Source organism: Ambystoma mexicanum, chromosome 2q (assembly GCF_040938575.1).
Source record: "Ambystoma mexicanum isolate Mex_15411 chromosome 2q, UKY_AmexF1_1, whole genome shotgun sequence".
Classification (NCBI taxonomy): domain Eukaryota; kingdom Metazoa; phylum Chordata; class Amphibia; order Caudata; family Ambystomatidae; genus Ambystoma; species Ambystoma mexicanum.
The window spans coordinates 125,075,507-125,099,120 of NC_090924.1; the positions used below are offsets into that span (position 1 = coordinate 125,075,507).

General features: G+C 47.2%; 10 non-coding genes across 10 annotated transcripts; all 10 read left to right on the forward strand.

Moving 5' to 3' along the window:
• Positions 1–286: 286 nt before the first annotated feature.
• TRNAV-CAC (transfer RNA valine (anticodon CAC)) lies at positions 287–359 on the forward strand. Its single transcript has one exon. It is a non-coding gene; the product is annotated as a tRNA-Val (tRNA).
• Positions 360–4,023: 3,664 nt separating this feature from the next.
• TRNAV-CAC (transfer RNA valine (anticodon CAC)) lies at positions 4,024–4,096 on the forward strand. The gene has a single exon. It is a non-coding gene; the product is annotated as a tRNA-Val (tRNA).
• A 3,163-nt stretch (positions 4,097–7,259) lies between these two features.
• Positions 7,260–7,331, forward strand: TRNAP-UGG (transfer RNA proline (anticodon UGG)). The gene has a single exon. It is a non-coding gene; the product is annotated as a tRNA-Pro (tRNA).
• A 2,270-nt stretch (positions 7,332–9,601) lies between these two features.
• TRNAV-CAC (transfer RNA valine (anticodon CAC)) lies at positions 9,602–9,674 on the forward strand. The gene has a single exon. It is a non-coding gene; the product is annotated as a tRNA-Val (tRNA).
• Positions 9,675–11,477: 1,803 nt separating this feature from the next.
• On the forward strand, positions 11,478–11,550 carry TRNAV-CAC (transfer RNA valine (anticodon CAC)). The gene has a single exon. It is a non-coding gene; the product is annotated as a tRNA-Val (tRNA).
• Positions 11,551–12,861: 1,311 nt separating this feature from the next.
• TRNAP-UGG (transfer RNA proline (anticodon UGG)) lies at positions 12,862–12,933 on the forward strand. The gene has a single exon. It is a non-coding gene; the product is annotated as a tRNA-Pro (tRNA).
• A 3,640-nt stretch (positions 12,934–16,573) lies between these two features.
• On the forward strand, positions 16,574–16,645 carry TRNAP-UGG (transfer RNA proline (anticodon UGG)). Its single transcript has one exon. It is a non-coding gene; the product is annotated as a tRNA-Pro (tRNA).
• Positions 16,646–18,942: 2,297 nt separating this feature from the next.
• On the forward strand, positions 18,943–19,015 carry TRNAV-CAC (transfer RNA valine (anticodon CAC)). The gene has a single exon. It is a non-coding gene; the product is annotated as a tRNA-Val (tRNA).
• Positions 19,016–20,799: 1,784 nt separating this feature from the next.
• Positions 20,800–20,872, forward strand: TRNAV-CAC (transfer RNA valine (anticodon CAC)). The gene has a single exon. It is a non-coding gene; the product is annotated as a tRNA-Val (tRNA).
• Positions 20,873–22,183: 1,311 nt separating this feature from the next.
• TRNAP-UGG (transfer RNA proline (anticodon UGG)) lies at positions 22,184–22,255 on the forward strand. Its single transcript has one exon. It is a non-coding gene; the product is annotated as a tRNA-Pro (tRNA).
• Positions 22,256–23,614: the final 1,359 nt, after the last annotated feature.

Sequence of the window (23,614 nt, forward strand, 5' to 3'; positions counted from 1 at the left end):
TTGCGACAAGCACTTTGTGTTCTCTGTTAGCTCTCAGTAACATTCCTTGATTTGCTTGTGAGTTTTGGCCGTCCGATCTCAAAGTGGAAATATGTCCTTCCCTCTGTACGCTGCATAGGCCCTCAGCTGGCATACTTGTATATGTGCGCATGCTTGATAGGACGTATGTTTTAGGCTGGATTGTGTGAGCTTCAGGCGCAAGGCATTTGATTAGTCTTTAAGCAGGTCCACTTGCACTGCCCTTTGCACCTGTTCTCCCAGTCCCTACAAAGGTGAGCAAGCAGCTGTTTCTGTAGTGTAGTGGTTATCACGTTCGCCTCACACGCGAAAGGTCCCCGGTTCGAGACCTGGCAGAAACACTCTCTGCTGGCATTTTACACAAAATAGTTTTTTTCCCCTTTTGTCACACACAAATGTAAAGTATGAACTTATTTGCGTTCCCATGGAAATAGCATATGCTCTCAAGAGCTTGAGAAATACACTGGGAAGGCAAGCATCCTCACATGTATTCTGTATATGGGGCCAATAAAAAAATGCACGCGCTTGCATTTTGTGTATGTAATGTTGCAGAGCACAGAGAGGATTTATTTTCCCTACTGCTGGGTATTTGGGTCTCTGGGATCACAGTTGGGTCCGCTCCGTCCTCTGAAATGGTCCATATTAGTTACATAGGTTAGTGTACCAAAGAAATAATACATTTTCATATACAGCTTCTTCATTTCTGTGTTCTGAGGGATTACCAGTTGTAAGAAATGCACTTGCCGGTACAGTGATTCCCTGGCTTTCTCTGGCCCGAGAAAGCTTTTCCTCTGAAGTGGGAACAGAAGTTGGACTGCTTCTGCTGAACTTCCTGAAAGCAGAGCTGGCGGGAGGAGGGACTTTTTGAGTGCTGGGAAAATTTGAGCTGGAAATTTGCATCGGCTGGACAGAGATTGCTTGGAGCAGCCAAAATATAATAACGGCCATGGCGCTCAAGTAAAGCAGAAAGCTTTTAGTATACACCTTTTGCACTCTTGTCAACGAAGCTGGGCTCTGTGAATGCTCACCCTACGCAAGAAAAGAGAACAGACTTTGCTGGTGACCTAAATATATCTCGCCTGATCGAGCACGATCGAGCTCTGAGTGAGCAGCTGTGCAATGGTCATCTTTACCAAAGGGGAGATGCTGCTTTTTCCAGTGTCACGCCCATGCTCTCAGGGCTGGAGGGAGGAGGGCTGCTTTTTGTTTTTACAGGCAAAAGGAAAGGCCCAGCCCTCAGAGCTTCTGCCAATGCAGATCCCAGCAGGTGCAAAATAAAGGCTCTCCCCCACCTTGCCAGCTGCAGATTGATCAGAAGACTGCTAGTCTAGTGTGTTGGGCCACTTTCTCTCTTCTGTGTATCGTCCCCTCTTATTACATAAACAGCATAAGAGGAATAAAGGAAGGAAGGAAGGAACAGTGTATCGCAAGCACCTTCCACCCTGATGTCAATGGGCCACCAACCTTCGGGATGAGGAGGAGACCTGTGAAGACAGTCAGAGCGTGCCGACTGGGGCATTCATTTGGCTCATACACCGACAAGGCTTTCAGCGGCAGGAACAAACTTCAGGAATAGGCATTCTTGGCCTCGAATCCTAAGGGGGGTGCAAACGCTGAGGACAATTCCGTCAAATGCTCAAAGGACCATGGCTCGTTGGTCTAGGGGTATGATTCTCGCTTTGGGTGCGAGAGGTCCCGGGTTCAAATTCCGGACGAGCCCAATCAAGGTGGTTAACTTGAGCTCCTTTTTTTTGTTTTTTCAATGTTATTTTCATTGGACAGACTCTCTGGTTTTCTCGGTAAGCAGTAGTCGATGAACAATTCACTTCCTGAACCTCTTTGCGTGCCATGTCCTTGCGACAAGCACTTTGTGTTCTCTGTTAGCTCTCAGTAACATTCCTTGATTTGCTTGTGAGTTTTGGCCGTCCGATCTCAAAGTGGAAATATGTCCTTCCCTCTGTACGCTGCATAGGCCCTCAGCTGGCATACTTGTATATGTGCGCATGCTTGATAGGACGTATGTTTTAGGCTGGATTGTGTGAGCTTCAGGCGCAAGGCATTTGATTAGTCTTTAAGCAGGTCCACTTGCACTGCCCTTTGCACCTGTTCTCCCAGTCCCTACAAAGGTGAGCAAGCAGCTGTTTCTGTAGTGTAGTGGTTATCACGTTCGCCTCACACGCGAAAGGTCCCCGGGCAGAAACACTCTCTGCTGGCATTTTACACAAAATAGTTTTTTTCCCCTTTTGTCACACACAAATGTAAAGTATGAACTTATTTGCGTTCCCATGGAAATAGCATATGCTCTCAAGAGCTTGAGAAATACACTGGGAAGGCAAGCATCCTCACATGTATTCTGTATATGGGGCCAATAAAAAAATGCACGCGCTTGCATTTTGTGTATGTAATGTTGCAGAGCACAGGGAGGATTTATTTTCCCTACTGCTGGGTATTTGGGTCTCTGGGATCACAGTTGGGTCCGCTCCGTCCTCTGAAATGGTCCATATTAGTTACATAGGTTAGTGTACCAAAGAAATAATACATTTTCATATACAGCTTCTTCATTTCTGTGTTCTGAGGGATTACCAGTTGTAAGAAATGCACTTGCCGGTACAGTGATTCCCTGGCTTTCTCTGGCCCGAGAAAGCTTTTCCTCTGAAGTGGGAACAGAAGTTGGACTGCTTCTGCTGAACTTCCTGAAAGCAGAGCTGGCGGGAGGAGGGACTTTTTGAGTGCTGGGAAAATTTGAGCTGGAAATTTGCATCGGCTGGACAGAGATTGCTTGGAGCAGCCAAAATATAATAACGGCCATGGCGCTCAAGTAAAGCAGAAAGCTTTTAGTATACACCTTTTGCACTCTTGTCAACGAAGCTGGGCTCTGTGAATGCTCACCCTACGCAAGAAAAGAGAACAGACTTTGCTGGTGACCTAAATATATCTCGCCTGATCGAGCACGATCGAGCTCTGAGTGAGCAGCTGTGCAATCGTCATCATTACCAAAGGGGAGATGCTGCTTTTTCCAGTGTCACGCCCATGCTCTCAGGGCTGGAGGGAGGAGGGCTGCTTTTTGTTTTTACAGGCAAAAGGAAAGGCCCAGCCCTCAGAGCTTCTGCCAATGCAGATCCCAGCAGGTGCAAAATAAAGGCTCTCCCCCACCTTGCCAGCTGCAGATTGATCAGAAGACTGCTAGTCTAGTGTGTTGGGCCACTTTCTCTCTTCTGTGTATCGTCCCCTCTTATTACATAAACAGCATAAGAGGAATAAAGGAAGGAAGGAAGGAAGGAACAGTGTATCGCAAGCACCTTCCACCCTGATGTCAATGGGCCACCAACCTTCGGGATGAGGAGGAGACCTGTGAAGACAGTCAGAGCGTGCCGACTGGGGCATTCATTTGGCTCATACACCGACAAGGCTTTCAGCGGCAGGAACAAACTTCAGGAATAGGCATTCTTGGCCTCGAATCCTAAGGGGGGTGCAAACGCTGAGGACAATTCCGTCAAATGCTCAAAGGACCGTGGCTCGTTGGTCTAGGGGTATGATTCTCGCTTTGGGTGCGAGAGGTCCCCGGTTCAAATCCCGGACGAGCCCAATCAAGGTGGTTAACTTGAGCTCCTTTTTTTTGTTTTTTCAATGTTATTTTCATTGGACAGACTCTCTGGTTTTCTCGGTAAGCAGTAGTCGATGAACAATTCACTTCCTGAACCTCTTTGCGTGCCATGTCCTTGCGACAAGCACTTTGTGTTCTCTGTTAGCTCTCAGTAACATTCCTTGATTTGCTTGTGAGTTTTGGCCGTCCGATCTCAAAGTGGAAATATGTCCTTCCCTCTGTACGCTGCATAGGCCCTCAGCTGGCATACTTGTATATGTGCGCATGCTTGATAGGACGTATGTTTTAGGCTGGATTGTGTGAGCTTCAGGCGCAAGGCATTTGATTAGTCTTTAAGCAGGTCCACTTGCACTGCCCTTTGCACCTGTTCTCCCAGTCCCTACAAAGGTGAGCAAGCAGCTGTTTCTGTAGTGTAGTGGTTATCACGTTCGCCTCACATGCGAAAGGTCCCTGGTTCGAGACCGGGCAGAAACACTCTCTGCTGGCATTTTACACAAAATAGTTTTTTTCCCCTTTTGTCACACACAAATGTAAAGTATGAACTTATTTGCGTTCCCATGGAAATAGCATATGCTCTCAAGAGCTTGAGAAATACACTGGGAAGGCAAGCATCCTCACATGTATTCTGTATATGGGGCCAATAAAAAAATGCACGCGCTTGCATTTTGTGTATGTAATGTTGCAGAGCACAGAGAGGATTTATTTTCCCTACTGCTGGGTATTTGGGTCTCTGGGATCACAGTTGGGTCCGCTCCGTCCTCTGAAATGGTCCATATTAGTTACATAGGTTAGTGTACCAAAGAAATAATACATTTTCATATACAGCTTCTTCATTTCTGTGTTCTGAGGGATTACCAGTTGTAAGAAATGCACTTGCCGGTACAGTGATTCCCTGGCTTTCTCTGGCCCGAGAAAGCTTTTCCTCTGAAGTGGGAACAGAAGTTGGACTGCTTCTGCTGAACTTCCTGAAAGCAGAGCTGGCGGGAGGAGGGACTTTTTGAGTGCTGGGAAAATTTGAGCTGGAAATTTGCATCGGCTGGACAGAGATTGCTTGGAGCAGCCAAAATATAATAACGGCCATGGCGCTCAAGTAAAGCAGAAAGCTTTTAGTATACACCTTTTGCACTCTTGTCAACGAAGCTGGGCTCTGTGAATGCTCACCCTACGCAAGAAAAGAGAACAGACTTTGCTGGTGACCTAAATATATCTCGCCTGATCGAGCACGATCGAGCTCTGAGTGAGCAGCTGTGAAATGGTCATCTTTACCAAAAGGGAGATGCTGCTTTTTCCAGTGTCACGCCCATGCTCTCAGGGCTGGAGGGAGGAGGGCTGCTTTTTGTTTTTACAGGCAAAAGGAAAGGCCCAGCCCTCAGAGCTTCTGCCAATGCAGATCCCAGCAGGTGCAAAATAAAGGCTCTCCCCCACCTTGCCAGCTGCAGATTGATCAGAAGACTGCTAGTCTAGTGTGTTGGGCCACTTTCTCTCTTCTGTGTATCGTCCCCTCTTATTACATAAACAGCATAAGAGGAATAAAGGAAGGAAGGAAGGAAGGAACAGTGTATCGCAAGCACCTTCCACCCTGATGTCAATGGGCCACCAACCTTCGGGATGAGGAGGAGACCTGTGAAGACAGTCAGAGCGTGCCGACTGGGGCATTCATTTGGCTCATACACCGACAAGGCTTTCAGCGGCAGGAACAAACTTCAGGAATAGGCATTCTTGGCCTCGAATCCTAAGGGGGGTGCAAACGCTGAGGACAATTCCGTCAAATGCTCAAAGGACCGTGGCTCGTTGGTCTAGGGGTATGATTCTCGCTTTGGGTGCGAGGTTCAAATCCCGGACGAGCCCAATCAAGGTGGTTAACTTGAGCTCCTTTTTTTTGTTTTTTCAATGTTATTTTCATTGGACAGACTCTCTGGTTTTCTCGGTAAGCAGTAGTCGATGAACAATTCACTTCCTGAACCTCTTTGCGTGCCATGTCCTTGCGACAAGCACTTTGTGTTCTCTGTTAGCTCTCAGTAACATTCCTTGATTTGCTTGTGAGTTTTGGCCGTCCGATCTCAAAGTGGAAATATGTCCTTCCCTCTGTACGCTGCATAGGCCCTCAGCTGGCATACTTGTATATGTGCGCATGCTTGATAGGACGTATGTTTTAGGCTGGATTGTGTGAGCTTCAGGCGCAAGGCATTTGATTAGTCTTTAAGCAGGTCCACTTGCACTGCCCTTTGCACCTGTTCTCCCAGTCCCTAGAAAGGTGAGCAAGCAGCTGTTTCTGTAGTGTAGTGGTTATCACGTTCGCCTCACACGCGAAAGGTCCCCGGGCAGAAACACTCTCTGCTGGCATTTTACACAAAATAGTTTTTTTCCCCTTTTGTCACACACAAATGTAAAGTATGAACTTATTTGCGTTCCCATGGAAATAGCATATGCTCTCAAGAGCTTGAGAAATACACTGGGAAGGCAAGCATCCTCACATGTATTCTGTATATGGGGCCAATAAAAAAATGCACGCGCTTGCATTTTGTGTATGTAATGTTGCAGAGCACAGAGAGGATTTATTTTCCCTACTGCTGGGTATTTGGGTCTCTGGGATCACAGTTGGGTCCGCTCCGTCCTCTGAAATGGTCCATATTAGTTACATAGGTTAGTGTACCAAAGAAATAATACATTTTCATATACAGCTTCTTCATTTCTGTGTTCTGAGGGATTACCAGTTGTAAGAAATGCACTTGCCGGTACAGTGATTCCCTGGCTTTCTCTGGCCCGAGAAAGCTTTTCCTCTGAAGTGGGAACAGAAGTTGGACTGCTTCTGCTGAACTTCCTGAAAGCAGAGCTGGCGGGAGGAGGGACTTTTTGAGTGCTGGGAAAATTTGAGCTGGAAATTTGCATCGGCTGGACAGAGATTGCTTGGAGCAGCCAAAATATAATAACGGCCATGGCGCTCAAGTAAAGCAGAAAGCTTTTAGTATACACCTTTTGCACTCTTGTCAACGAAGCTGGGCTCTGTGAATGCTCACCCTACGCAAGAAAAGAGAACAGACTTTGCTGGTGACCTAAATATATCTCGCCTGATCGAGCACGATCGAGCTCTGAGTGAGCAGCTGTGCAATCGTCATCTTTACCAAAGGGGAGATGCTGCTTTTTCCAGTGTCACACCCATGCTCTCAGGGCTGGAGGGAGGAGGGCTGCTTTTTGTTTTTACAGGCAAAAGGAAAGGCCCAGCCCTCAGAGCTTCTGCCAATGCAGATCCCAGCAGGTGCAAAATAAAGGCTCTCCCCCACCTTGCCAGCTGCAGATTGATCAGAAGACTGCTAGTCTAGTGTGTTGGGCCACTTTCTCTCTTCTGTGTATCGTCCCCTCTTATTACATAAACAGCATAAGAGGAATAAAGGAAGGAAGGAAGGAACAGTGTATCGCAAGCACCTTCCACCCTGATGTCAATGGGCCACCAACCTTCGGGATGAGGAGGAGACCTGTGAAGACAGTCAGAGCGTGCCGACTGGGGCATTCATTTGGCTCATACACCGACAAGGCTTTCAGCGGCAGGAACAAACTTCAGGAATAGGCATTCTTGGCCTCGAATCCTAAGGGGGGTGCAAACGCTGAGGACAATTCCGTCAAATGCTCAAAGGACCGTGGCTCGTTGGTCTAGGGGTATGATTCTCGCTTTGGGTGCGAGAGGTCCCGGGTTCAAATCCCGGACGAGCCCAATCAAGGTGGTTAATTTGAGCTCCTTTTTTTTGTTTTTTCAATGCTATTTTCATTGGACAGACTCTCTGGTTTTCTCGGTAAGCAGTAGTCGATGAACAATTCACTTCCTGAACCTCTTTGCGTGCCATGTCCTTGCGACAAGCACTTTGTGTTCTCTGTTAGCTCTCAGTAACATTCCTTGATTTGCTTGTGAGTTTTGGCCGTCCGATCTCAAAGTGGAAATATGTCCTTCCCTCTGTACGCTGCATAGGCCCTCAGCTGGCATACTTGTATATGTGCGCATGCTTGATAGGACGTATGTTTTAGGCTGGATTGTGTGAGCTTCAGGCGCAAGGCATTTGATTAGTCTTTAAGCAGGTCCACTTGCACTGCCCTTTGCACCTGTTCTCCCAGTCCCTACAAAGGTGAGCAAGCAGCTGTTTCTGTAGTGTAGTGGTTATCACGTTCGCCTCACACGCGAAAGGTCCCTCTGCTGGCATTTTACACAAAATAGTTTTTTTCCCCTTTTGTCACACACAAATGTAAAGTATGAACTTATTTGCGTTCCCATGGAAATAGCATATGCTCTCAAGAGCTTGAGAAATACACTGGGAAGGCAAGCATCCTCACATGTATTCTGTATATGGGGCCAATAAAAAAATGCACGCGCTTGCATTTTGTGTATGTAATGTTGCAGAGCACAGGGAGGATTTATTTTCCCTACTGCTGGGTATTTGGGTCTCTGGGATCACAGTTGGGTCCGCTCCGTCCTCTGAAATGGTCCATATTAGTTACATAGGTTAGTGTACCAAAGAAATAATACATTTTCATATACAGCTTCTTCATTTCTGTGTTCTGAGGGATTACCAGTTGTAAGAAATGCACTTGCCGGTACAGTGATTCCCTGGCTTTCTCTGGCCCGAGAAAGCTTTTCCTCTGAAGTGGGAACAGAAGTTGGACTGCTTCTGCTGAACTTCCTGAAAGCAGAGCTGGCGGGAGGAGGGACTTTTTGAGTGCTGGGAAAATTTGAGCTGGAAATTTGCATCGGCTGGACAGAGATTGCTTGGAGCAGCCAAAATATAATAACGGCCATGGCGCTCAAGTAAAGCAGAAAGCTTTTAGTATACACCTTTTGCACTCTTGTCAACGAAGCTGGGCTCTGTGAATGCTCACCCTACGCAAGAAAAGAGAACAGACTTTGCTGGTGACCTAAATATATCTCGCCTGATCGAGCACGATCGAGCTCTGAGTGAGCAGCTGTGCAATCGTCATCTTTACCAAAGGGGAGATGCTGCTTTTTCCAGTGTCACGCCCATGCTCTCAGGGCTGGAGGGAGGAGGGCTGCTTTTTGTTTTTACAGGCAAAAGGAAAGGCCCAGCCCTCAGAGCTTCTGCCAATGCAGATCCCAGCAGGTGCAAAATAAAGGCTCTCCCCCACCTTGCCAGCTGCAGATTGATCAGAAGACTGCTAGTCTAGTGTGTTGGGCCACTTTCTCTCTTCTGTGTATCGTCCCCTCTTATTACATAAACAGCATAAGAGGAATAAAGGAAGGAAGGAAGGAAGGAACAGTGTATCGCAAGCACCTTCCACCCTGATGTCAATGGGCCACCAACCTTCGGGATGAGGAGGAGACCTGTGAAGACAGTCAGAGCGTGCCGACTGGGGCATTCATTTGGCTCATACACCGACAAGGCTTTCAGCGGCAGGAACAAACTTCAGGAATAGGCATTCTTGGCCTCGAATCCTAAGGGGGGTGCAAACGCTGAGGACAATTCCGTCAAATGCTCAAAGGACCGTGGCTCGTTGGTCTAGGGGTATGATTCTCGCTTTGGGTGCGAGAGGTCCCCGGTTCAAATCCCGGACGAGCCCAATCAAGGTGGTTAACTTGAGCTCCTTTTTTTTGTTTTTTCAATGTTATTTTCATTGGACAGACTCTCTGGTTTTCTCGGTAAGCAGTAGTCGATGAACAATTCACTTCCTGAACCTCTTTGCGTGCCATGTCCTTGCGACAAGCACTTTGTGTTCTCTGTTAGCTCTCAGTAACATTCCTTGATTTGCTTGTGAGTTTTGGCCGTCCGATCTCAAAGTGGAAATATGTCCTTCCCTCTGTACGCTGCATAGGCCCTCAGCTGGCATACTTGTATATGTGCGCATGCTTGATAGGACGTATGTTTTAGGCTGGATTGTGTGAGCTTCAGGCGCAAGGCATTTGATTAGTCTTTAAGCAGGTCCACTTGCACTGCCCTTTGCACCTGTTCTCCCAGTCCCTACAAAGGTGAACACGCAGCTGTTTCTGTAGTGTAGTGGTTATCACGTTCGCCTCACATGCGAAAGGTCCCTGGTTCGAGACCGGGCAGAAACACTCTCTGCTGGCATTTTACACAAAATAGTTTTTTTCCCCTTTTGTCACACACAAATGTAAAGTATGAACTTATTTGCGTTCCCATGGAAATAGCATATGCTCTCAAGAGCTTGAGAAATACACTGGGAAGGCAAGCATCCTCACATGTATTCTGTATATGGGGCCAATAAAAAAATGCACGCGCTTGCATTTTGTGTATGTAATGTTGCAGAGCACAGAGAGGATTTATTTTCCCTACTGCTGGGTATTTGGGTCTCTGGGATCACAGTTGGGTCCGCTCCGTCCTCTGAAATGGTCCATATTAGTTACATAGGTTAGTGTACCAAAGAAATAATACATTTTCATATACAGCTTCTTCATTTCTGTGTTCTGAGGGATTACCAGTTGTAAGAAATGCACTTGCCGGTACAGTGATTCCCTGGCTTTCTCTGGCCCGAGAAAGCTTTTCCTCTGAAGTGGGAACAGAAGTTGGACTGCTTCTGCTGAACTTCCTGAAAGCAGAGCTGGCGGGAGGAGGGACTTTTTGAGTGCTGGGAAAATTTGAGCTGGAAATTTGCATCGGCTGGACAGAGATTGCTTGGAGCAGCCAAAATATAATAACGGCCATGGCGCTCAAGTAAAGCAGAAAGCTTTTAGTATACACCTTTTGCACTCTTGTCAACGAAGCTGGGCTCTGTGAATGCTCACCCTACGCAAGAAAAGAGAACAGACTTTGCTGGTGACCTAAATATATCTCGCCTGATCGAGCACGATCGAGCTCTGAGTGAGCAGCTGTGAAATGGTCATCTTTACCAAAAGGGAGATGCTGCTTTTTCCAGTGTCACGCCCATGCTCTCAGGGCTGGAGGTAGGAGGGCTGCTTTTTGTTTTTACAGGCAAAAGTAAAGGCCCAGCCCTCAGAGCTTCTGCCAATGCAGATCCCAGCAGGTGCAAAATAAAGGCTCTCCCCCACCTTGCCAGCTGCAGATTGATCAGAAGATTGCTAGTCTAGTGTGTTGGGCCACTTTCTCTCTTCTGTGTATCGTCCCCTCTTATTACATAAACAGCATAAGAGGAATAAAGGAAGGAAGGAAGGAAGGAACAGTGTATCGCAAGCACCTTCCACCCTGATGTCAATGGGCCACCAACCTTCGGGATGAGGAGGAGACCTGTGAAGACAGTCAGAGCGTGCCGACTGGGGCATTCATTTGGCTCATACACCGACAAGGCTTTCAGCGGCAGGAACAAACTTCAGGAATAGGCATTCTTGGCCTCGAATCCTAAGGGGGGTGCAAACGCTGAGGACAATTCCGTCAAATGCTCAAAGGACCGTGGCTCGTTGGTCTAGGGGTATGATTCTCGCTTTGGGTGCGAGAGGTCCCCGGTTCAAATCCCGGACGAGCCCAATCAAGGTGGTTAACTTGAGCTCCTTTTTTTTGTTTTTTCAATGTTATTTTCATTGGACAGACTCTCTGGTTTTCTCGGTAAGCAGTAGTCGATGAACAATTCACTTCCTGAACCTCTTTGCGTGCCATGTCCTTGCGACAAGCACTTTGTGTTCTCTGTTAGCTCTCAGTAACATTCCTTGATTTGCTTGTGAGTTTTGGCCGTCCGATCTCAAAGTGGAAATATGTCCTTCCCTCTGTACGCTGCATAGGCCCTCAGCTGGCATACTTGTATATGTGCGCATGCTTGATAGGACGTATGTTTTAGGCTGGATTGTGTGAGCTTCAGGCGCAAGGCATTTGATTAGTCTTTAAGCAGGTCCACTTGCACTGCCCTTTGCACCTGTTCTCCCAGTCCCTACAAAGGTGAACACGCAGCTGTTTCTGTAGTGTAGTGGTTATCACGTTCGCCTCACATGCGAAAGGTCCCTGGTTCGAGACCGGGCAGAAACACTCTCTGCTGGCATTTTACACAAAATAGTTTTTTTCCCCTTTTGTCACACACAAATGTAAAGTATGAACTTATTTGCGTTCCCATGGAAATAGCATATGCTCTCAAGAGCTTGAGAAATACACTGGGAAGGCAAGCATCCTCACATGTATTCTGTATATGGGGCCAATAAAAAAATGCACGCGCTTGCATTTTGTGTATGTAATGTTGCAGAGCACAGAGAGGATTTATTTTCCCTACTGCTGGGTATTTGGGTCTCTGGGATCACAGTTGGGTCCGCTCCGTCCTCTGAAATGGTCCATATTAGTTACATAGGTTAGTGTACCAAAGAAATAATACATTTTCATATACAGCTTCTTCATTTCTGTGTTCTGAGGGATTACCAGTTGTAAGAAATGCACTTGCCGGTACAGTGATTCCCTGGCTTTCTCTGGCCCGAGAAAGCTTTTCCTCTGAAGTGGGAACAGAAGTTGGACTGCTTCTGCTGAACTTCCTGAAAGCAGAGCTGGCGGGAGGAGGGACTTTTTGAGTGCTGGGAAAATTTGAGCTGGAAATTTGCATCGGCTGGACAGAGATTGCTTGGAGCAGCCAAAATATAATAACGGCCATGGCGCTCAAGTAAAGCAGAAAGCTTTTAGTATACACCTTTTGCACTCTTGTCAACGAAGCTGGGCTCTGTGAATGCTCACCCTACGCAAGAAAAGAGAACAGACTTTGCTGGTGACCTAAATATATCTCGCCTGATCGAAAACGATCGAGCTCTGAGTGAGCAGCTGTGAAATGGTCATCTTTACCAAAAGGGAGATGCTGCTTTTTCCAGTGTCACGCCCATGCTCTCAGGGCTGGAGGTAGGAGGGCTGCTTTTTGTTTTTACAGGCAAAAGTAAAGGCCCAGCCCTCAGAGCTTCTGCCAATGCAGATCCCAGCAGGTGCAAAATAAAGGCTCTCCCCCACCTTGCCAGCTGCAGATTGATCAGAAGACTGCTAGTCTAGTGTGTTGGGCCACTTTCTCTCTTCTGTGTATCGTCCCCTCTTATTACATAAACAGCATAAGAGGAATAAAGGAAGGAAGGAAGGAAGGAACAGTGTATCGCAAGCACCTTCCACCCTGATGTCAATGGGCCACCAACCTTCGGGATGAGGAGGAGACCTGTGAAGACAGTCAGAGCGTGCCGACTGGGGCATTCATTTGGCTCATACACCGACAAGGCTTTCAGCGGCAGGAACAAACTTCAGGAATAGGCATTCTTGGCCTCGAATCCTAAGGGGGGTGCAAACGCTGAGGACAATTCCGTCAAATGCTCAAAGGACCGTGGCTCGTTGGTCTAGGGGTATGATTCTCGCTTTGGGTGCGAGAGGTCCCGGGTTCAAATCCCGGACGAGCCCAATCAAGGTGGTTAACTTGAGCTCCTTTTTTTTGTTTTTTCAATGTTATTTTCATTGGACAGACTCTCTGGTTTTCTCGGTAAGCAGTAGTCGATGAACAATTCACTTCCTGAACCTCTTTGCGTGCCATGTCCTTGCGACAAGCACTTTGTGTTCTCTGTTAGCTCTCAGTAACATTCCTTGATTTGCTTGTGAGTTTTGGCCGTCCGATCTCAAAGTGGAAATATGTCCTTCCCTCTGTACGCTGCATAGGCCCTCAGCTGGCATACTTGTATATGTGCGCATGCTTGATAGGACGTATGTTTTAGGCTGGATTGTGTGAGCTTCAGGCGCAAGGCATTTGATTAGTCTTTAAGCAGGTCCACTTGCACTGCCCTTTGCACCTGTTCTCCCAGTCCCTACAAAGGTGAGCAAGCAGCTTTTTCTGTAGTGTAGTGGTTATCACGTTCGCCTCACACGCGAAAGGTCCCCGGGCAGAAACACTCTCTGCTGGCATTTTACACAAAATAGTTTTTTTCCCCTTTTGTCACACACAAATGTAAAGTATGAACTTATTTGCGTTCCCATGGAAATAGCATATGCTCTCAAGAGCTTGAGAAATACACTGGGAAGGCAAGCATCCTCACATGTATTCTGTATATGGGGCCAATAAAAAAATGCACGCGCTTGCATTTTGTGTATGTAATGTTGCAGAGCACAGAGAGGATTTATTTTCCCTACTGCTGGGTATTTGGGTCTCTGGGATCACAGTTGGGTCCGCTCCGTCCTCTGAAATGGTCCATATTAGTTACATAGGTTAGTGTACCAAAGAAATAATACATTTTCATATACAGCTTCTTCATTTCTGTGTTCTGAGGGATTACCAGTTGTAAGAAATGCACTTGCCGGTACAGTGATTCCCTGGCTTTCTCTGGCCCGAGAAAGCTTTTCCTCTGAAGTGGGAACAGAAGTTGGACTGCTTCTGCTGAACTTCCTGAAAGCAGAGCTGGCGGGAGGAGGGACTTTTTGAGTGCTGGGAAAATTTGAGCTGGAAATTTGCATCGGCTGGACAGAGATTGCTTGGAGCAGCCAAAATATAATAACGGCCATGGCGCTCAAGTAAAGCAGAAAGCTTTTAGTATACACCTTTTGCACTCTTGTCAACGAAGCTGGGCTCTGTGAATGCTCACCCTACGCAAGAAAAGAGAACAGACTTTGCTGGTGACCTAAATATATCTCGCCTGATCGAGCACGATCGAGCTCTGAGTGAGCAGCTGTGCAATCGTCATCTTTACCAAAGGGGAGATGCTGCTTTTTCCAGTGTCACGCCCATGCTCTCAGGGCTGGAGGGAGGAGGGCTGCTTTTTGTTTTTACAGGCAAAAGGAAAGGCCCAGCCCTCAGAGCTTCTGCCAATGCAGATCCCAGCAGGTGCAAAATAAAGGCTCTCCCCCACCTTGCCAGCTGCAGATTGATCAGAAGACTGCTAGTCTAGTGTGTTGGGCCACTTTCTCTCTTCTGTGTATCGTCCCCTCTTATTACATAAATAGCATAAGAGGAATAAAGGAAGGAAGGAAGGAACAGTGTATCGCAAGCACCTTCCACCCTGATGTCAATGGGCCACCAACCTTCGGGATGAGGAGGAGACCTGTGAAGACAGTCAGAGCGTGCCGACTGGGGCATTCATTTGGCTCATACACCGACAAGGCTTTCAGCGGCAGGAACAAACTTCAGGAATAGGCATTCTTGGCCTCGAATCCTAAGGGGGGTGCAAACGCTGAGGACAATTCCGTCAAATGCTCAAAGGACCGTGGCTCGTTGGTCTAGGGGTATGATTCTCGATTTGGGTGCGAGAGGTCCCTGGTTCAAATCCCAGACGAGCCCAATCAAGGTGGTTAATTTGAGCTCCTTTTTTTTGTTTTTTCAATGCTATTTTCATTGGACAGACTCTCTGGTTTTCTCGGTAAGCAGTAGTCGATGAACAATTCACTTCCTGAACCTCTTTGCGTGCCATGTCCTTGCGACAAGCACTTTGTGTTCTCTGTTAGCTCTCAGTAACATTCCTTGATTTGCTTGTGAGTTTTGGCCGTCCGATCTCAAAGTGGAAATATGTCCTTCCCTCTGTACGCTGCATAGGCCCTCAGCTGGCATACTTGTATATGTGCGCATGCTTGATAGGACGTATGTTTTAGGCTGGATTGTGTGAGCTTCAGGCGCAAGGCATTCGATTAGTCTTTAAGCAGGTCCACTTGCACTGCCCTTTGCACCTGTTCTCCCAGTCCCTACAAAGGTGAGCAAGCAGCTGTTTCTGTAGTGTAGTGGTTATCACGTTCGCCTCACACGCGAAAGGTCCCTCTGCTGGCATTTTACACAAAATAGTTTTTTTCCCCTTTTGTCACACACAAATGTAAAGTAAGAACTTATTTGCGTTCCCATGGAAATAGCATATGCTCTCAAGAGCTTGAGAAATACACTGGGAAGGCAAGCATCCTCACATGTATTCTGTATATGGGGCCAGTAAAAAAATGCACGCGCTTGCATTTTGTGTATGTAATGTTGCAGAGCACAGAGAGGATTTATTTTCCCTACTGCTGGGTATTTGGGTCTCTGGGATCACAGTTGGGTCCGCTCCGTCCTCTGAAATGGTCCATATTAGTTACATAGGTTAGTGTACCAAAGAAATATCACATTTTCATATTACAGCTTCTTCATTTCTGTGTTCTGAGGGATTACCAGTTGTAAGAAATGCACATGCCGGTACAGTGATTCCCTGGCTTTCTCTGGCCCGAGAAAGCTTTTCCTCTGAAGTGGGAACAGAAGTTGGACTGCTTCTGCTGAACTTCCTGAAAGCAGAGCTGGCGGGAGGAGGGACTTTTTGAGTGCTGGGAAAATTTGAGCTGGAAATTTGCATCGGCTGGACAGAGATTGCTTGGAGCAGCCAAAATATAATAACTGCCATGGCGCTCAAGTAAAGCAGAAAGCTTTTAGTATACACCTTTTGCACTCTTGTCAACGAAGCTGGGCTCTGTGAATGCTCACCCTACGCAAGAAAAGAGAACAGACTTTGCTGGTGACCTAAATATATCTCGCCTGATCGAGCACGATCGAGCTCTGAGTGAGCAGCTGTGCAATGGTCATCTTTACCAAAGGGGAGATGCTGCTTTTTCCAGTGTCACGCCCATGCTCTCAGGGCTGGAGGGAGGAGGGCTGCTTTTTGTTTTTACAGGCAAAAGGAAAGGCCCAGCCCTCAGAGCTTCTGCCAATGCAGATCCCAGCAGGTGCAAAATAAAGGCTCTCCCCCACCTTGCCAGCTGCAGATTGATCAGAAGACTGCTAGTCTAGTGTGTTGGGCCACTTTCTCTCTTCTGTGTATCGTCCCCTCTTATTACATAAACAGCATAAGAGGAATAAAGGAAGGAAGGAAGGAAGGAACAGTGTATCGTAAGCACCTTTCACCCTGATGTCAATGGGCCACCAACCTTCGGGATGAGGAGGAGACCTGTGAAGACAGTCAGAGCGTGCCGACTGGGGCATTCATTTGGCTCATACACCGACAAGGCTTTCAGCGGCAGGAACAAACTTCAGGAATAGGCATTCTTGGCCTCGAATCCTAAGGGGGGTGCAAACGCAGAGGACAATTCCGTCAAAGGCTCAAAAGACCGTGGCTCGTTGGTTTAGGGGTATGATTCTCGCTTTGGGTGCGAGAGGTCCCGGGTTCAAATCCCGGACGAGCCCAATCAAGGTGGTTATCTTGAGCTCCTTTTTTTTGTTTTTTCAATGTTATTTTCATTGGACAGACTCTCTGGTTTTCTCGGTAAGCAGTAGTCGATGAACAATTCACTTCCTGAACCTCTTTGCGTGCCATGTCCTTGCGACAAGCACTTTGTGTTCTCTGTTAGCTCTCAGTAACATTCCTTGATTTGCTTGTGAGTTTTGGCCATCCGATCTCAAAGTGGAAATATGTCCTTCCCTCTGTACGCTGCATAGGCCCTCAGCTGGCATACTTGTATATGTGCGCATGCTTGATAGGACGTATGTTTTAGGCTGGATTGTGTGAGCTTCAGGCGCAAGGCATTTGATTAGTCTTTAAGCAGGTCCACTTGCACTGCCCTTTGCACCTGTTCTCCCAGTCCCTACAAAGGTGAGCAAGCAGCTGTTTCTGTAGGGTAGTGGTTATCACGTTCGCCTCACACGCGAAAGGTCCCCGGTTCGAGACCGGGCAGAAACACTCTCTGCTGGCATTTTACACAAAATAGTTATTTTCCCCTTTTGTCACACACAAATGTAAAGTAAGAACTTATTTGCGTTCCCATGGAAATAGCATATGCTCTCAAGAGCTTGAGAAATACACTGGGAAGTCAAGCATCCTCACATGTATTCTGTATATGGGGCCAGTAAAAAAATGCACGCGCTTGCATTTTGTGTATGTAATGTTGCAGAGCACAGAGAGGATTTATTTTCCCTACTGCTGGGTATTTGGGTCTCTGGGATCACAGTTGGGTCCGCTCCGTCCTCTGAAATGGTCCATATTAGTTACATAGGTTAGTGTACCAAAGAAATATCACATTTTCATATTACAGCTTCTTCATTTCTGTGTTCTGAGGGATTACCAGTTGTAAGAAATGCACATGCCGGTACAGTGATTCCCTGGCTTTCTCTGGCCCGAGAAAGCTTTTCCTCTGAAGTGGGAACAGAAGTTGGACTGCTTCTGCTGAACTTCCTGAAAGCAGAGCTGGCGGGAGGAGGGACTTTTTGAGTGCTGGGAAAATTTGAGCTGGAAATTTGCATCGGCTGGACAGAGATTGCTTGGAGCAGCCAAAATATAATAACTGCCATGGCGCTCAAGTAAAGCAGAAAGCTTTTAGTATACACCTTTTGCACTCTTGTCAACGAAGCTGGGCTCTGTGAATGCTCACCCTACGCAAGAAAAGAGAACAGACTTTGCTGGTGACCTAAATATATCTCGCCTGATCGAGCACGATCGAGCTCTGAGTGAGCAGCTGTGCAATGGTCATCTTTACCAAAGGGGAGATGCTGCTTTTTCCAGTGTCACGCCCATGCTCTCAGGGCTGGAGGGAGGAGGGCTGCTTTTTGTTTTTACAGGCAAAAGGAAAGGCCCAGCCCTCAGAGCTTCTGCCAATGCAGATCCCAGCAGGTGCAAAATAAAGGCTCTCCCCCACCTTGCCAGCTGCAGATTGATCAGAAGACTGCTAGTCTAGTGTGTTGGGCCACTTTCTCTCTTCTGTGTATCGTCCCCTCTTATTACATAAACAGCATAAGAGGAATAAAGGAAGGAAGGAAGGAAGGAACAGTGTATCGCAAGCACCTTTCACCCTGATGTCAATGGGCCACCAACCTTCGGGATGAGGAGGAGACCTGTGAAGACAGTCAGAGCGTGCCGACTGGGGCATTCATTTGGCTCATACACCGACAAGGCTTTCAGCGGCAGGAACAAACTTCAGGAATAGGCATTCTTGGCCTCGAATCCTAAGGGGGGTGCAAACGCTGAGTACAATTCCGTCAAATGCTCAAAGGACCGTGGCTCGTTGGTCTAGGGGTATGATTCTCGCTTTGGGTGCGAGAGGTCCCGGATTCAAATCCCGGACGAGCCCAATCAAGGTGGTTAACTTGAGCTCCTTTTTTTTGTTTTTCCAATGTTATTTTCATTGGACAGACTCTCTGGTTTTCTCGGTAAGCAGTAGTCGATGAACAATTCACTTCCTGAACCTCTTTGCGTGCCATGTCCTTGCGACAAGCACTTTGTGTTCTCTGTTAGCTCTCAGTAACATTCCTTGATTTGCTTGTGAGTTTTGGCCGTCCGATCTCAAAGTGGAAATATGTCCTTCCCTCTGTACGCTGCATAGGCCCTCAGCTGGCACACTTGTATATGTGCGCATGCTTGATAGGACGTATGTTTTAGGCTGGATTGTGTGAGCTTCAGGGGCAAGGCATTTGATTAGTCTTTAAGCAGGTCCACTTGCACTGCCCTTTGCACCTGTTCTCCCAGTCCCTACAAAGGTGAGCAAGCAGCTGTTTCTGTAGTGTAGTGGTTATCACGTTTGCCTCACACGCGAAAGGTCCCTGGTTCGAGACCGGGCAGAAACACTCTCTGCTGGCATTTTACACAAAATAGTTTTTTTCCCCTTTTGTCACACACAAATGTAAAGTATGAACTTATTTGCGTTCCCATGGAAATAGCATATGCTCTCAAGAGCTTGAGAAATACACTGGGAAGGCAAGCATCCTCACATGTATTCTGTATATGGGGCCAATAAAAAAATGCACGCGCTTGCATTTTGTGTATGTAATGTTGCAGAGCACAGAGAGGATTTATTTTCCCTACTGCTGGGTATTTGAGTCTCTGGGATCACAGTTGGGTCCGCTCCGTCCTCTGAAATGGTCCATATTAGTTACATAGGTTAGTGTACCAAAGAAATATCACATTTTCATATACAGCTTCTTCATTTCTGTGTTCTGAGGGATTACCAGTTGTAAGAAATGCACTTGACGGTACAGTGATTCCCTGGCTTTCTCTGGCCCGAGAAAGCTTTTCCTCTGAAGTGGGAACAGAAGTTGGACTGCTTCTGCTGAACTTCCTGAAAGCAGAGCTGGCGGGAGGAGGGACTTTTTGAGTGCTGGGAAAATCTGAGCTGGAAATTTGCATCGGCTGGACAGAGATTGCTTGGAGCAGCCAAAATATAATAACTGCCATGGCGCTCAAGTAAAGCAGAAAGCTTTTAGTATACACCTTTTGCACTCTTGTCAACGAAGCTGGGCTCTGTGAATGCTCACCCTACGCAAGAAAAGAGAACAGACTTTGCTGGTGACCTAAATATATCTCGCCTGATCGAGCACGATCGAGCTCTGAGTGAGCAGCTGTGCAATGGTCATCTTTACCAAAGGGGAGATGCTGCTTTTTCCAGAGTCACGCCCATGCTCTCAGGGCTGGAGGGAGGAGGGCTGCTTTTTGTTTTTACAGGCAAAAGGAAAGGCCCAGCCCTCAGAGCTTCTGCCAATGCAGATCCCGGCAGGTGCAAAATAAAGGCTCTCCCCCACCTTGCCAGCTGCAGATTGATCAGAAGACTGCTAGTCTAGTGTGTTGGGCCACTTTCTCTCTTCTGTGTATCGTCCCCTCTTATTACATAAACAGCATAAGAGGAATAAAGGAAGGAAGGAAGGAAGGAACAGTGTATCGCAAGCACCTTCCACCCTGATGTCAATGGGCCACCAACCTTCGGGATGAGGAGGAGACCTGTGAAGACAGTCAGAGCGTGCCGACTGGGGCATTCATTTGGCTCATACACCGACAAGGCTTTCAGCGGCAGGAACAAACTTCAGGAATAGGCATTCTTGGCCTCGAATCCTAAGGGGGGTGCAAACGCTGAGGACAATTCCGTCAAATGCTCAAAGGTCGTTGGTCTAGGGGTATGATTCTCGCTTTGGGTGCGAGAGGTCCCGGGTTCAAATCCCGGACGAGCCCAATCAAGGTGGTTAACTTGAGCTCCTTTTTTTTGTTATTTTCATTGGACAGACTCTCTGGTTTTCTCGGTAAGCAGTAGTCGATGAACAATTCACTTCCTGAACCTCTTTGCGTGCCATGTCCTTGCGACAAGCACTTTGTGTTCTCTGTTAGCTCTCAGTAACATTCCTTGATTTGCTTGTGAGTTTTGGCCTTCCGATCTCAAAGTGGAAATATGTCCTTCCCTCTGTACGCTGCATAGGCCCTCAGCTGGCATACTTGTATATGTGCGCATGCTTGATAGGACGTATGTTTTAGGCTGGATTGTGTGAGCTTCAGGCGCAAGGCATTTGATTAGTCTTTAAGCAGGTCCACTTGCACTGCCCTTTGCACCTGTTCTCCCAGTCCCTACAAAGGTGAGCAAGCAGCTGTTTCAGTAGTGTAGTGGTTATCACGTTCGCCTCACACGCGAAAGGTCCCCGGTTCGAGACCGGGCAGAAACACTCTCTGCTGGCATTTCACACAAAATAGTTTTTTTCCCCTTTTGTCACACACAAATGTAAAGTATGAACTTATTTGCGTTCCCATGGAAATAGCATATGCTCTCAAGAGCTTGAGAAATACACTGGGAAGGCAAGCATCCTCACATGTATTCTGTATATAGGGCCAATAAAAAAATGCACGCGCTTGCATTTTGTGTATGTAATGTTGCAGAGCACAGAGAGGATTTATTTTCCCTACTGCTGGGTATTTGGGTCTCTGGGATCACAGTTGGGTCCGCTCCGTCCTCTGAAATGGTCCATATTAGTTACATAGGTTAGTGTACCAAAGAAATAATACATTTTCATATACAGCTTCTTCATTTCTGTGTTCTGAGGGATTACCAGTTGTAAGAAATGCACTTGCCGGTACAGTGATTCCCTGGCTTTCTCTGGCCCGAGAAAGCTTTTCCTCTGAAGTGGGAACAGAAGTTGGACTGCTTCTGCTGAACTTCCTGAAAGCAGAGCTGGCGGGAGGAGGGACTTTTTGAGTGCTGGGAAAATTTGAGCTGGAAATTTGCATCGGCTGGACAGAGATTGCTTGGAGCAGCCAAAATATAATAACGGCCATGGCGCTCAAGTAAAGCAGAAAGCTTTTAGTATACACCTTTTGCACTCTTGTCAACGAAGCTGGGCTCTGTGAATGCTCACCCTACGCAAGAAAAGAGAACAGACTTTGCTGGTGACCTCAATATATCTCGCCTGATCGAGCACGATCGAGCTCTGAGTGAGCAGCTGTGCAATGGTCATCTTTACCAAAGGGGAGATGCTGCTTTTTCCAGTGTCACGCCCATGCTCTCAGGGCTGGAGGGAGGAGGGCTGCTTTTTGTTTTTACAGGCAAAAGGAAAGGCCCAGCCCTCAGAGCTTCTGCCAATGCAGATCCCAGCAGGTGCAAAATAAAGGCTCTCCCCCACCTTGCCAGCTGCAGATTGATCAGAAGACTGCTAGTCTAGTGTGTTGGGCCACTTTCTCTCTTCTGTGTATCGTCCCCTCTTATTACATAAACAGCATAAGAGGAATAAAGGAAGGAAGGAAGGAAGGAACAGTGTATCGCAAGCACCTTCCACCCTGATGTCAATGGGCCACCAACCTTCGGGATGAGGAGGAGACCTGTGAAGACAGTCAGAGCGTGCCGACTGGGGCATTCATTTGGCTCATACACCGACAAGGCTTTCAGCGGCAGGAACAAACTTCAGGAATAGGCATTCTTGGCCTCGAATCCTAAGGGGGGTGCAAACGCTGAGGACAATTCCGTCAAATGCTCAAAGGACCGTGGCTCGTTGGTCTAGGGGTATGATTCTCGCTTTGGGTGCGAGAGGTCTCGGGTTCAAATCCCGGACGAGCCCAATCAAGGTGGTTAATTTGAGCTCCTTTTTTTTGTTTTTTCAATGTTATTTTCATTGGACAGACTCTCTGGTTTTCTCGGTAAGCAGTAGTCGATGAACAATTCACTTCCTGAACCTCTTTGCGTGCCATGTCCTTGCGACAAGCACTTTGTGTTCTCTGTTAGCTCTCAGTAACATTCCTTGATTTGCTTGTGAGTTTTGGCCGTCCGATCTCAAAGTGGAAATATGTCCTTCCCTCTGTACGCTGCATAGGCCCTCAGCTGGCATACTTGTATATGTGCGCATGCTTGATAGGACGTATGTTTTAGGCTGGATTGTGTGAGCTTCAGGCGCAAGGCATTTGATTAGTCTTTAAGCAGGTCCACTTGCACTGCCCTTTGCACCTGTTCTCCCAGTCCCTACAAAGGTGAGCAAGCAGCTGTTTCTGTAGTGTAGTGGTTATCACGTTCGCCTCACACGCGAAAGGTCCCTCTGCTGGCATTTTACACAAAATAGTTTTTTTCCCCTTTTGTCACACACAAATGTAAAGTATGAACTTATTTGCGTACCCATGGAAATAGCATATGCTCTCAAGAGCTTGAGAAATACACTGGGAAGGCAAGCATCCTCACATGTATTCTGTATATGGGGCCAATAAAAAAATGCACGCGCTTGCATTTTGTGTATGTAATGTTGCAGAGCACAGAGAGGATTTATTTTCCCTACTGCTGGGTATTTGGGTCTCTGGGATCACAGTTGGGTCCGCTCCGTCCTCTGAAATGGTCCATATTAGTTACATAGGTTAGTGTACCAAAGAAATAATACATTTTCATATACAGCTTCTTCATTTCTGTGTTCTGAGGGATTACCAGTTGTAAGAAATGCACTTGCCGGTACAGTGATTCCCTGGCTTTCTCTGGCCCGAGAAAGCTTTTCCTCTGAAGTGGGAACAGAAGTTGGACTGCTTCTGCTGAACTTCCTGAAAGCAGAGCTGGCGGGAGGAGGGACTTTTTGAGTGCTGGGAAAATTTGAGCTGGAAATTTGCATCGGCTGGACAGAGATTGCTTGGAGCAGCCAAAATATAATAACGGCCATGGCGCTCAAGTAAAGCAGAAGGGTTTTAGTATACACCTTTTGCACTCTTGTCAACGAAGCTGGGCTCTGTGAATGCTCACCCTACGCAAGAAAAGAGAACAGACTTTGCTGGTGACCTAAATATATCTCGCCTGATCGAGCACGATCGAGCTCTGAGTGAGCAGCTGTGCAATCGTCATCTTTACCAAAGGGGAGATGCTGCTTTTTCCAGTGTCACGCCCATGCTCTCAGGGCTGGAGGGAGGAGGGCTGCTTTTTGTTTTTACAGGCAAAAGGAAAGGCCCAG